The sequence below is a fragment of the Neovison vison genome, chromosome 1, assembly GCF_020171115.1.
Source record: "Neovison vison isolate M4711 chromosome 1, ASM_NN_V1, whole genome shotgun sequence".
In the NCBI taxonomy this organism is placed as follows: Eukaryota; Metazoa; Chordata; class Mammalia; order Carnivora; family Mustelidae; genus Neogale; species Neogale vison.
The window spans coordinates 146,586,606-146,600,219 of NC_058091.1; the positions used below are offsets into that span (position 1 = coordinate 146,586,606).

Genomic DNA, 13,614 nt, shown 5'->3' on the forward strand with positions numbered 1-13,614 from the left:
GCCAACATCATACTCAATGGTGAAAAATTGAGAGCTTTTTCCCTAAAATCAGGAACAAGACAAGGATGTCCACTCTCACCAGTTCTTTTCAGCACAGTACTGGAGGTTCTTGCCACAGCAATCTGACAACATAAAGAAGTAAAAGGCATTCAAATTAGTAAGGAAGATATAAGAAATCTTTGCAAATGTAGTGGACGTCAGGGCAAGGTGCAGAGGATAACTTCACAGTGTTTGGCTTATGTCATGGAAATGAGATTTGAGAGGGAAAGAGGGCAGGTAATGCGGGGTAGAACGAGAAAGAGGAGGGTGAAGTGAACATAGCTTAGATGAGTGAGAAGCAAAGTGAGGACATGTAGGGTCAAGGGTCTTGGTGAAATCAGAGTTGCTGGAGTGAGGGTATTAGAAGGACATCGCTGGAAAGTGGGCATGAAAATAAAGATAGGCTTGGTGGCAAGAAAACAAATACACATTTTAAGATAATCTTTATTTGCTCATCATATACATTTTAACATGCATTCTACTGATATATATTACATTTATTTTTCAGTAACAATTAGAATTTACTACATAGTGTAAATCACAAAATAAGATACCTGAATTACAAGCATTTCTGTATAATGTGTGAGATGAACCAGAGCAATGGAACATCATTGCTGCTAATCCCAAAGAAAAACAGATTAACATTTCCATTACCAAGTGTGAATTTAGGTGTTTAAGGAGATTAACTCCACCCCTGGATTCTTGTATCTTCAGAATTAAAGAGGTAGTATATATAATCAGAAAACCGATTTCGAGGTTCACTCAATGAGAGGTGTGTGTGTATGTTGTACTAGAAACAGCAACATGTAAAATGGAAACGTTGTGAACAATCACATTTTCTAGGGATAGATTTGCATGGCTGTGCCTTAATCCTGCAAATATCATCAAAAACTACAGACAGTGGCAGAAACAGATAAACTAGCTGCCTATCTTAACCACTGAAACAATGGATTTACATGTTCAGAAGAGGATTTCCCCATTTTTTCAAGATATTAGTCTTTATTGTTGATTTTTCTATTGATTTTGAAAGGTTTTTGTCTTCAAAGCTTATTTTATTACTAGTTAATATTCAGATTTTTTTATTAGTCAAAGATTTTTCCACTTGTTAGAATTCATAAGCTGCACAAAATGGCCAATTCTGTCCCTGAATCAACATCATGCCAGTCCCAATGAAATTTTACTGTTGAGGGAAGCCTCTGCAGCCTTATTTTGACAAATGTATGATTTCAACAAAGCTTTCTGAAAAACTGAAGACAGCTCATGAGCCCTCTTACCCAAAATTAATGGACCCTATTTGGGCAATCAATCTATTAAGGAACAAAATAGATTCTTCTTTGACAATTCTGTTTGAAGTTTTTCCTCCTTCCTGTTTTCTTCTTTTGACCACTCATTTATCTATTTCTCTTCTTTCTTCTCTTTTTCTAACCAAATGTTTGCTCCCCCACCACTTTCTGGTTTCCTCATCATCCCCTAGAGAATTCGGTCTCCTCTTATTCTATTTCTTCAATACTTGGATTCAATCTCCTTCCATTAGGCTTTGTTTCCCATAGACAATCTGTTCCTATGTGGCCATCAGTTCTTTTCCAGAGAATTGGGCATGTAATAAGGAAAACAGAAATGATTTGGCTATATAGTCACCCACAAACATAAAATAGGTGAACATCTCACAAGTGCAATACGTAATTATCCATTCTTGATGTCAGTAAGGTGTAAGACCCTTTGGTATAAACTTGCTGTGTTTAAGATATGGCATCAGTAAATTCCTAAATTTTGTTTGCTTGGCATCTCTGTGAATTAAAGATATTAAGTATAAATCTCATCTTAATACTTTTTCATTTTTTATTGCATTGTTTTAAAGATTTACTTATTTTAGAGAGCACGTGTGTGTGGGTGCACAAGTGGGGGGAGGGGGAGAAGAGGGGGAGTCTTCCGCAGGCTCCACACTGAGCCCAGAGCCCCACGTGGGGCTAGATCTCATGACCCTGAGATCATGACCTGAGCTGAAACCAAGAGTCAGACACTTAACCAACTGAGCCACCCAGGTGCCCTGGGACAAATTTTTAACCTTATTCTTCAGCTTGAATTACATAGCCTTTGAGCCTTCAAGATCAGCGGGAATCTGAAACTGGAACATGAGCTGGACTACAACTCTTCTCCCAACTTTTGCCCGATTCACCAAATGACACTGTAGGTCACAGGATGCTCCTGTTTATTTAATCAGACAGAGATTGTCTGTGTTTATCCCTCACTTACCAGGTGCTACTTTCTCAGAAGTACCCGGCATGTGACCCAGACCCGTGAGGTAGCTGTTCCTATTAGATCCACTTCACAGATGAAACCGGACACACAGGGAGGTCCACTAATTTGCCCAAGGTCACACGGTAGATGACAGCCAAGGTTTGACCTGGAGAAGCCAGACTCCAAGTCTGAGGTGCTGACCTCCGTGCATTATTGCTTCCCTGATGCAACAACTTCAAAATGCACACGATGACCTGACTTTACCTTCATCTCTGCTCCTGTTCATCTTTATCTTCATCTCTTCGTCAGTGTTACCTTCGTCAATGTTACCATCTCTTCATCAATGTTACCTTCATCTCTACTCCTGTTCATTCACCCGCTTACACAGAAGTACTCCAGACCTTCTCTGAATTGCTCCAGCTCCAAGACCTTGAATGATTTCTCCATCTGTTCCTCCTTCCCTTCCATGCCTCCTGGCTTTCCTAACTACTGGACATGCTCAACATCTCCCCTGAGCCCCACTGCCTCTACTCTCCCAGCGCCACTCATGCTTCTTCTCTGCCTCCCTTCTCTGTCACTCTGGGAGAACTTGCCCAGGCTCTAATCTGCCTTGCATTTTTCTTCCTTTTAAAATTTCACCCACTTCTTCCGTGTGGAATATTCTTTCCACCATCGCTCCTCCATTTCAGCTTTATGAAGAACCTGACCCAAACTCTGAGCCACACTCCGAATACCACCTCCCCTCCCCACCCAAAGACTACCTTTTCCAGAACGTTCTTCTTGGTCATTTCAAAAAGTCAGATGTAATTTCTCTCTCCACAGTGTTTGTAACACAAATATAATCTACCTTATAATCCAGTTATAAGTGAACTCCCTTGGCATCCCTTCTAGTTTACAATTGTCACTGAGAAGATCTAGCCCAGTGCTTTGTGGTAGACTGGAGAACAGAAGAAAGAACTAGAAGATGAAACAAAGAACTTCACAACTGAAAAAAAATGTTCTACTTTGAACCTTAATTTTACTGGTAGGGACACTGATGCCCAGCTGAAGAGGCAAGTCATACTAAAGGTGGGAGATGGAAATTCACTGTTCCTTCCTTCCTTCCTTACTGCCTACCATGAATAAAATCACGTGTTCTCTGGGCTCTGTGCTAAGCACAGGCAAAAGTATTTACTTTTAAGAAATTCAGAGTCTACTGACCAGAAAAGAAAACAGATTATTAGGACACAATGTGATGGGATAGATGTTTGTGGGATAAGTAAACTTATAAATAAACACATGAGTAAAAGAATTCACTATCTTTGTAGTAATATTATGCGATTGTTCTAATAGTAAATGTGAGGAAACATAACTCTTAATTCAGTTAGTAAAATTACATCCCAAGTGGTAGGAAGAAATGTCAAATGGAATTTGAGCCAGACAGGCTGATCTTCATCAGCCTGAAAAAGAGAGCAGTCCACTGCAAACAGAGAGGTGAGGTTTTCCATCAAATACTGTTTTTAGCTTTTCTCCCTTTGGTTTATGTTGCTGCTTTGCACGTATTCAGGATTTAGTTCTGAACGCTCACACTACCTGGGATAATTTCTGTCTTGTTTATTAACTGGCTGTGTGGTCGCCTCAACCAGAGAGAAGATTCTATGGTCTTGGACGGGACGCATCCGCTATTCATTTTGTTTACTTTTTTTTTTTTTTTTTTGGTTTTATTTATTTATGTATCAGAGAGAGAGGGCGAGAGAGCAAGCACAGGCAGACAGAGTGGCAGGCAGAGGCAGAGGCAGAGGGAGAAGCAGGCTCCCTGCAGAGCAAGGAGCCCGATTCGGGACTCGATCCCAGGATGCTGGGATCATGACCTGAGCCGAAGGCAGCTGCTTAACCAACTGAGCCACCCAGGCGTCCCTTGTTTACTTATTTTTAAGCTTGAATGTTCTGGTAATGTTAACTCTTCTCACTCCCCTGAAAGTTAGATTTTCTGGCAGGCATGGTGCCTGATTAATTTAGATGGCAGAGAGTGTATGATGGGGACTAGGCAAGGGGTGTCTCCCAGACATCCAGGAGGCCTCACCTGGAAAGCTCAGGCCTGCTCTACCCCCAGTGCATCAGGAAGGACCTCCAGCTGGGCGGTGTTAGAGGCAGTTTGATTTGAAAATGGTTGCAAAACCTGTAAAAGAAATAAAGCAGAGAAACACGTTTTGGAAACTTCCGTGACCACTGTTAGGTCAGGTTCTGTCTGGTACCTGGTACTCCTGCCCCCTGTGGAGGGTGTTTCCACAGCTCTCTCTGTAGACTAGCATTTTCAGTGTGCTGAAAGCAGTCCCTTCCAACAGGACAACTGTGCCTTATTTTTATTTTACCACAATGCGCCTTGCTTTAAGGAATTCTATGTGAAAATAAAGATTTATGTTCTGTAGACAAAAGCATTAGAACCTGGTACTAGTAAGGGTACAGGTGAGTGAGTCCTCTCCTATGCGTATCTGGGGGAGGACACTGGCTTGATTAGCGACGAGGCAGAGCACACCTGAAGCCTAAGCACTGCGCATGCGCCTGACACATCTGCCCCCGCCCCCTACCCCCACACGCACCCTGAGGAAATCAATGGAGAGTGTGCAAGACACATCTACAGGTTAATTTGCTGAATCAGAGTCAGTTTCGAATAATGAAAAGTTAGAAATAGCTTACAGGTAGATCAAAAATGGTTCGAAAAAGAGGCAAATACAAAAGTATGTATGATATGACTCTATTTTTACAAAAAGTACATGTGTATGGGCTAACAAACTGAAAGGAAAGATTAACCAGGCACCAGAATCTCAACGGCTCTCTTGGGGTGGTGGGTTTATTCGTGGTTTTAACTTTTTTTTTTTAATTTAACTTTAAAAAGATTTTTTTAGGTAACTTTTCTCAAATTTCCAATAGAGATATATCATTTTTAAAACCAGAAAAATAGTCAATAAACTCATAAATCTCATTTGAAGAGAAACTAAAATAAACTAGGCTGTGACTGTTTCCCAAGATTCATTAAGGAATCCTCTTACATATACAGCCTGCGTTATCAAAACAACAGAACTAGATAGTCTTTAACATCAATATTCTAGGAGCTTCCAAGAGGAAACTGTTTTCTTAGGAAAAAATAACCTCTCACGTCTCCCCAAAAGTTGCTTCAATCCTATTTTTCCAGAATAAGAAGTCAGGCATATGTTCTGTTGAAAATGAACGAAAGTTAAAATGTTTTACAACCATTACAAAGTTTGAGGTTTGGGGTACCCGGCTGACTCGGTTAGTGGGGCCTGTGATGCCTGATCTTGGGGTGGTGAGTTCAAGCCCCATGTTGGGTGTAGAAATTACCTAAAAATAAAACCTTAAATTTTTTTTTTTTTAAGATTTTATTTATTTACCTGACAGACAGAGATGACAAGCAGGCAGAGAGACAGGCAGAGAGACAGGAGGAAGCAGGCTCTCCACGGAGCAGAGAGCCCGACGCGGGGCTCGATCCCAGGACCCCGGGATCACGACCTGAACCGAAGGCAGAGGCTCTAACCCACTGAGCCACCCAAGCGCCCCTAAAAATAAAACCTTAAAAAAAAAATTTGAGGCTGATCTGTGTGTCTCAACACAAAGGATACCAAAGATACAGTGATGAGTAAAAAACAAAACAAGTTACAGAGTGTATGTACTAGGAGAACATTTAAAAACAAACAAACAAACAGCAATCACAAACTTTTCCCTCCAACTATAAGGGACATTTTATTGAGAACAGCTCTATGAGACTGATGCACTGCCTACTGCGCTAAGGAGGCACCTGAGAACAACTCTATTTAGAGGAATGTTGATATACTCAGAAACAGGCCTGGGGCACTATCCACTGAGCTTATTCAGAGTTATCAAGAGTTTGCCAGGGAAAGTGGGTGGAGGGAAAGGCAGGAAAGAGAGAGGGTTTTGTGGGAAGGGTGGGGAGATTATTTACTTTTTATTTTACAAGCTTCAACATTCTTTACCTTTTCTAAAAATAATTTTAAAACATTCATAAGGTAGTAAGTCAGAAAGAAAGAAAGAGAGAGAAGAAAGAAGGGAAGGGGGGGTGGGAAGGGGAGATAGATTTTAAGACATGCCTGTGTTTGCAAGCTCAAGGCAGAACCAGAGGGTAAGTTTTGCTTATTCACAATTAAATTCCTGCATTTTTCAGAGGGTCAGTGTTAAAGATAAGAAATGATTCTCCCTCTTGGGGATTCTTTTGCAAATAAAAAATAGCAAATGAGCCTTTTGACATTTCAGCTCAAATATTGCAATTATGATTTTTTTAATTAAAGATTTTATTTATTTATTTGACAGAGAGAGAGAGAGAGTATGAGCAGGGTGAGGGGCAGAGGGAAAACAGACTCTTTGCTGAGCAGGGAGCCCAATGCAGGGCTCGATCCCATTACCCCAGGATCATGACCTGAGCCGAAGGCAAACACTTAACCAATGGAGCCACACAGGCGCTCCCCAAATACAGTCTTAAAGAGGTACACAATTTTGTGATGAGAGACTTACACTGTTTTGAAGTGGAGGCAGGCAGAAACTCAGTGGGCCATTCCCCTTAACCAACCAGTCCACCACATTTACATAGGGCTGGGCACAGGCAAAAATGTGACACAGGGAAGAACTGTCTTCATTGACCATAACTTTGTCACATAAACACCACCCCTCATTCTTCTCTTGGCAAATATACACCTTGCCTCTAATAATCTTCCTTTATCTCCTATACTAAAAACTACTTGCAGAAGGGACTGAAACATCTGTATGGATGTACAAATGACTTGCCTAGTCAGACTTGCTTTTCACAGATCAGACGTGGCTTCGACAGATCAGACGTGGCTTCGACAGTTCATTAGTACTCGTGTTAAAGTTTACCAGGAGCTTTTCCAGTGCTGGGCATCAGCATTTCCCCCCAGGGAAACAGCACCTGAGTGCCGGCCAAGGCCAAATGTCATAAATGACAGGTCCTTAAGTGACACAGAAGGGTTCGAAGATGGGTAACTTGGATTTATTCTCCGGCCTGCACCGTTCCCGTACAACCATATGCATCGTGCACTTAAACAGCAGACTAAGGCAACAGCACCGTTCGGTCAGGATGACGCTGCCCCTCATAAGACGTGGGTCTGGATCCAGCTCCGCACGGTGGAGGGCAGATGGCCTTTCTGACCCTTTGTTCTGGGGAAGAGCACACAGGAGACTGGGGGATGGGACCGAGAAATAGAGTAGAAAATGGGAAGGTCTGGGTGACTGATTAGCTGTGGGGAGGAGGGGAAGAGAAGGCTGGAGGGTGACTTCGCTGTGTCTAGTATGGCTCAAGGTCAGGCGTCCGTATTGCCAACAGTCCAGAAAAGAGGAAGAGTAGTTCTAGAGAAGGAAGAGGATATGCTGTATTTTGAACAGGTTGAAAGGAGGTACCAAGGATTTGGAATCTGGGTGATGATAGATCTAGCGGGCAGCAGACAGTAAAGAATTGCTGGCATGACTGTGTTGTAGGGTGGGATGTGCGGGTTTGGAAGTCATTAGCAGAGAAGTGGTAGCAGCCTACGAGGTCACCCAGTTAGAGATTCAAGAGAAAGAGTGAGTTGAACACGAAGCCCTGGAGGGAAACAAGCTTTTAGTGATGCCTGGAGAGGGACCCAAAAAAATGCAGAAGGATAGTCAGGAAGTGAAAAAACAAGGGGTAGTGTCATAGGAATGAAGAAAACACTCAAGGTCAAAAAGATGGACTGGACGGCTCCTTCAGTTGGGTGTTGGACTCTTGATTTCGGCTCGGGGTTGTGGGATTGAGTCCTGCATTGGGCTCTGTGCTCAATGCAGAGTCCGCGGGAGATCCTCCTTCCTTCTCCCTCCACTCCTCCCCCACCCACACTCTTCCTCTCTCTCCCAAATGAATAAAGAAGTATTTTTTAGAAAGGATGCATATGCATAAACGTGTCTTCTGTACACGTCAGGCCCAACTAGAATGTTCACAACACATTTACACGGGTATGAACTGTCAGAGAACAGGAAGCAAAGCGAGTCACTGACAAGAAGGAGACTCCCCCCAACGTGAACCTGGAGAGCAGGCTGAGCAGTGGCAAGTAAAGACAGAGTCTGCAGGACCCCGGAGCACGAGGGGAGGGTGTCCACATGTGCAGGGGTAGAGGCAGGCTCCCACGGATGACCGTGAGGACACACAGTACAGTGTGCATCAAACAGCTGGCCCCTTCCTGGGCTTCTGCACTGTTCTCACCACACACCTTCAGACAGTTCTCTGAGTAAATGGCATCAGTTTTGGGGGGATAGCAAGAGCAGGTGGGATCCTTGTGATGGCCCCGAAGCAAGGAGCTCCACACTTCAGTACTACAGAGACCCCCCAGGCTCACAGCTATCTCCTCACCTCCAGACCTCACACCTGACCAAGGACAGCCTAGCCCGTTGCATAGTGCCCTTTTTAAAAACTGAATTAATTTTCTGCTAAGTTGTCAATCTGGGTATTTCACATAAATACCCAGACTTCCAAGTTCTTTGGACAATTCAGAGCAGCTGGAGCTCCTCAGCATGGCCACCTTCCAACCATGCACATGCTCTCCACAGCCCCACTCAGCTCTCCCGTGTACGGGATCTGCCGTGAGCCAGCTCTGAGCGTGGAAGCAGGTAGTCCCTGCCTTTAAGGAAAGCCTGCTGGATGACACGTGCTACACATACACGGAAAGATCGGTCTGTGGTGAGCAACACCGCACATGAGAAGCCAAAAGAGCAATGCCCTTGGGTGTCAGTGGGCCGGATCTGCCAGCCAGCTTCCAGGGCTCAGCTACACTGTCACGTGATGGGAGGCAGGGAAGTATTTCTGGTTTTGCTCCCGTGCACCCTTTCTGGGCAGTTATAAGCAGAAAGACTGAAGCAAAGGCAGCTTAGACCTGGGTGGGGTCTGGAGGCAGATAAGGGATGTCGCAGGGTGAAAGACCTGCAGCCGACCTACAGGAGCCCGTCCTGACTGGGGCAGGAGGAGGCTGACTACTGGAGCCAAGCATCTAGGACAGAGGGAGAGGTGGTAAAATAGAATATATACTTAGGAGTTTGAAAAACTCACAATTAAATAAAGGTAGCATGAGGGGGCTCCAGGCGACAAGGAGAGGAGCTCTCCCTAGGGCAGGCCTAAGCAAACCTCACCGTAAGAAATCTCACTAACATCCTGGCAGATGGGGCGCCTGGGTGGCTCAGTCGGTTAAGCGTCTGCCTTCAGCTCAGGTCATGACCCCAGGGTCCTGGGATGGAGCCCCATGTCAGGCTCCCTGCTCTGTAGGGAGACTGCTTTTCCCTCTCCCACTCCCCCTGCTTGTGCTCTTGGGCACGATCTTTTTTGCAAATAAGTAAAATCTTGAAGAAAAAAAAAAAAAAAAGTCCTGGCAGATAAAAGCACCAAAAGCCACTTTACATAGAGCCAAATATGCAGCAGTTGTGACAATTCAGCCCGCGGTACACTTAAGTCTGCAATAGAGCTGCTGTTTGCCTCACACGACAGACGCATTATGAAAAGCTGTGAAAAAGTGACTTTTGGTTAAATATTTCACAAGAACTTGTGAATCAAAAAAAGTCCAAAGATGATCTCCTTTAAGGCTAAAAGATACCTTAATGTATAGATTTGGTGAATCAGATTTGAGAAGCAACTCAGTGGCTAATATGTAGACCCTGGAGCTAGACCACTGAGGTCAGTCCTCTGCACCAACGCTTGCCAGCTGGACAGCCTCGGGCTGTCTTCATCCACAAGTGGGGAATATAGTAATACCGTGTCCATAAGGTTGTTGTTGAATAAATGACGTATACTTTTATAAAGTGCTTTGAGCTATGTAAGCGTTTGTTAAATAAAGCAATACATTGAATAGATCCATTTTGCTTAAAATGGGTGCTTCACATACACTTTTCCTATATGTAAAACCTGTTTTTTTAAAACCCAGAAAGCAGTCGGTAGGTTATTGATTTTATTGAAGCTTTAGCCTAGGATTCTCTTCAATGGCAAGTACTTGGCTTAATATCAAAATACAAGTCAAATTATTAAAATGTAGTTTACTGCTATAATTAGGTAGCATACATTTCCATGGCACATGTAATAAATTCAAGAGTGGCCTGTATATCCTAATTTACCTAATGGTTGTTAAGTTACATTCATATAGAATTGAAAATTCCAATGCATGCTCATGTAATTTATTAGTTATTTAACTATTGGACAAAAAAAAAAAAAAAATAATGGCAGAACGGGAATAGGCCCCATGGAAGGAATAAAGAAACCAAGGCTCGGACAGGTGAACTCGGTTGCTCAAAACCTATGATCAGCAGGGATGGGGCACTGGTCCTAAGGCGGAAGCCCCGGAGCTCTTCCCTTCCACCACATGCCACAGGTGAGGGGTTTGCTCAGCACTGGAACTCACCCAGATATCCGCTGCTGTATGCTGACTTAATTCCCGCTCTACGAATGCCCACTGGGTTCGGGGAAGGAGGTGCCACTGGAGGCCAGGGAAAGGAGGTTGAGATGGAGGCTTACAGGTCTGGAAAGCACTCAAGCAGCTCAGCTCTTTGGAAGCAAGCATGTAGAGTCTTTGCAACTAACTCAAAAAGAAGCAAGTACGGACTTGAGTTCATAATTATGTTTCCATATGGCCTCATTACTTATGACAACTGTAATACAGTAAAGTAAGATGTTAACAATTCTCAGTACTATCCTTGCAGCTTTTCTGTAACTCTAAAATCATTCTAAAATAAAAAGTGTACTCGGAAAGGCAGAAAGAAAGGAAGACCAGAAGGAGCACTGTCCCTGGACGTCCTACTTACTTCCTCATACACGTGTTCCCAGCTCGGGCTTTCTTTTGGAAAGGATAAAGGTAGAAAGTCAACCAAATAGTCATATCCTCCAGGAAAAGGGCTGAAGTCCTCCTCTATTTCAGTCATCTCTGCAAACGACAAGATAGTAAAGGGAAGAAGCATTAGCAATCTGGGGGTCAAGGTCTTTCAAAAATTCTAGGTTGTGTAAGACCCAAACTTCCTTAAATGATAGCAGTTACTTGCAGGTAGGATAATTCTTTCCCTCAGTCTCCCTCTCCTGAACTGATAACATTCAGATCCTAGCCTTCTAAGCAAGCAAGTTGCAACATATGACTTCAATCAAATTTACAGAGGAGATTACCATTATTTTGAGTGCTATTAGGAATGAAACACCAAATACCAGGGTAAGTTTGCAGATGATGGAAGATATAGAATGTGCAATGTTTTTCATCATTATATTGCAGCTGAACACACACAGTTTTGTTGAAAATTCCAAATATTTTCCCTTTTTCATACTGATTGTACAACAGAAAATATCATTTAGACCAATGTTTTCCAGGTCTCTGGATTTCAAAAAACAATTTCCTAAAAAATATTTGAGAGCTAATACAATACCTATGCAGTGTCTCTGAACAAAACAGGGGATTGGGGGCACAGATCCACCCCCCGCAGTCCCCTCCTTGTGTACCTAAAAATCCACTTATGACGTGACTTCCCCGCAAAAAAACACAAATAACACGCTGAAGCCTTACCAATAACATAAAACACTAACACATGCTTTGTACGTTACATGTATTATATACTGTATCTTACAATAAAGTATAAGCCAGAAAGAACATGCTGAGAAAGTACATTTAGAGTACTGAACTGTTAAAAAATCTGCTTGTAAGTGCAGTTAAAACCTGTGCTGTTCCAGGCTCAGCTGTGTTTTATTTTTGCAGGTGAGGTCTTAAAAAAATTATTTCATCTACTTTTATGTCGTTAAGGGAAGAATGCTTTAATACCTCAAAAATGAAGGGGACCTAATCTCGGAATAAGGACAATTCATCCCAAGAAAAGAAGGCTGACAGCTCTGTGACCGCATCCGTCAGCATACTCCAACTCATCTCGCCACCGACCAGAGACCTGCCCCGAGCCCCCGGCGGCAGGTGTTTGGGAATCCCTGCTTTCACAAACAGGAAGGACTGCCTGGTATTACTATCCCGGGGTGGAAAAGTAAACCTGGGAATAGGCCTCACTCTGAGGATTCCTGATCCTTGTCTCGATGAGTGAATGCCGTCTGCTTCCCTACGCCGTCCTTAAGCTCTGCATCCCCCGCAGCAAACGAAGCCAGATCACATCTACAGGTGAGGAGCTGCTTGCTCGGACTCTGCAGGCCCCTGGCCTGTTTCAGGCACCTCTTCCTCTCGCACCTCCTCACTCGTAGTACTTTCTCTGCTCCTGGATGCACCTGCAGCTTCAGTGACCAGGCTGTAACCCGAGCCACTCAGCTTGTGAGCTCCGTGTGCACGTGCTGGAGCTAATTTGTGCAGTTTAGTTCTCGCCACAGAGGTGCCTGCTTCTGGGTCACCCTGCTCTAGGTCACGACCGCAGCAGGTGGGGGACACCTTCCAGCCCCATGGTGTGAAGAGTTCTTTCTGCCATGCCGAACAAAACACCCACAGAAACACAACGAGGGGATGTGAGGGAACTGAGCTGGACTTGAGGGACCAGTCCCGAGATTTTCAACAAGGGATTGTTTATCTTACGATCTCATCTGCTCCGTGAAGCAGTTGGTAGGGCTTGATGCTCATTGAGAGACAAACTGGAATACTACGGGGCAATTTCATGTTGCCATAATACAAGAAAGCAGCGACAAATAAATTATACTCATGACATACCCTGAGCACTGGGTTATAATCCTTAAATCCTGCCCAAGTGAAGTACTCTTTTATCCAGGATGAGTGAGGAAATATTTCATCTCCTACAGTAGCATTCATCTCCTACAGATATTCATCTCCTACAAATACAGTCCAAAGTCCTAGGAATCCGTGTAAATTCTGGTCATCTCTGGAGGCTCGATGATGCCCTTGCTTGAAGACACAAAGGTGACAGTTAGTTGTACTGTGACAATGTTCATTCCCTGGTGACTGATGACTGTATTATAGTTATGCAAGATGATAACATTAGGGAAAATCTGGGGAATCTCTCTATTTTTTGTAGCTTTTCTGTAAGTCTGAAAATATTTAAAAATTACAAATTACATTAAAAAAAAATTTTTAATCACTGGATTCCCTCGTTAGTCCTGGCAGGAAACCTGAAGCTATGGAAGCTCTGTGGCCACATACATATGCACTAAAGAGATTTTTTTCCTGTAGGAGCTGGAAGGATAATAAAATTTATGGGAGAAGAAAGCCAAGAGCTCCACACTTCTGGGGCAGCTTCCTCCTGCACCCACGTGAGCAGGGGCCCTAGATGTCTGTTTCATGCTCAGGAAGCCCATTACCCAAGCATGTGTGACCCTGGTTTGGATGCCTTTGCCTATCCAAA

At 43.6% G+C, this 13,614-nt stretch overlaps 1 long non-coding RNA gene across 1 annotated transcript; it reads right to left on the reverse strand.

Annotated features, from left to right (window-relative positions):
* Nucleotides 1-16: 16 nt before the first annotated feature.
* Nucleotides 17-13,054, reverse strand: LOC122913373. The gene is made up of 4 exons (XR_006385716.1): nt 12,966-13,054; nt 11,095-11,213; nt 4,340-4,435; nt 17-122 (listed from the first exon to the last, which is right to left on the reverse strand). It is a non-coding gene; the product is annotated as an uncharacterized LOC122913373 (long non-coding RNA).
* Between the last annotated feature and the right edge of the window lie 560 nt (nt 13,055-13,614).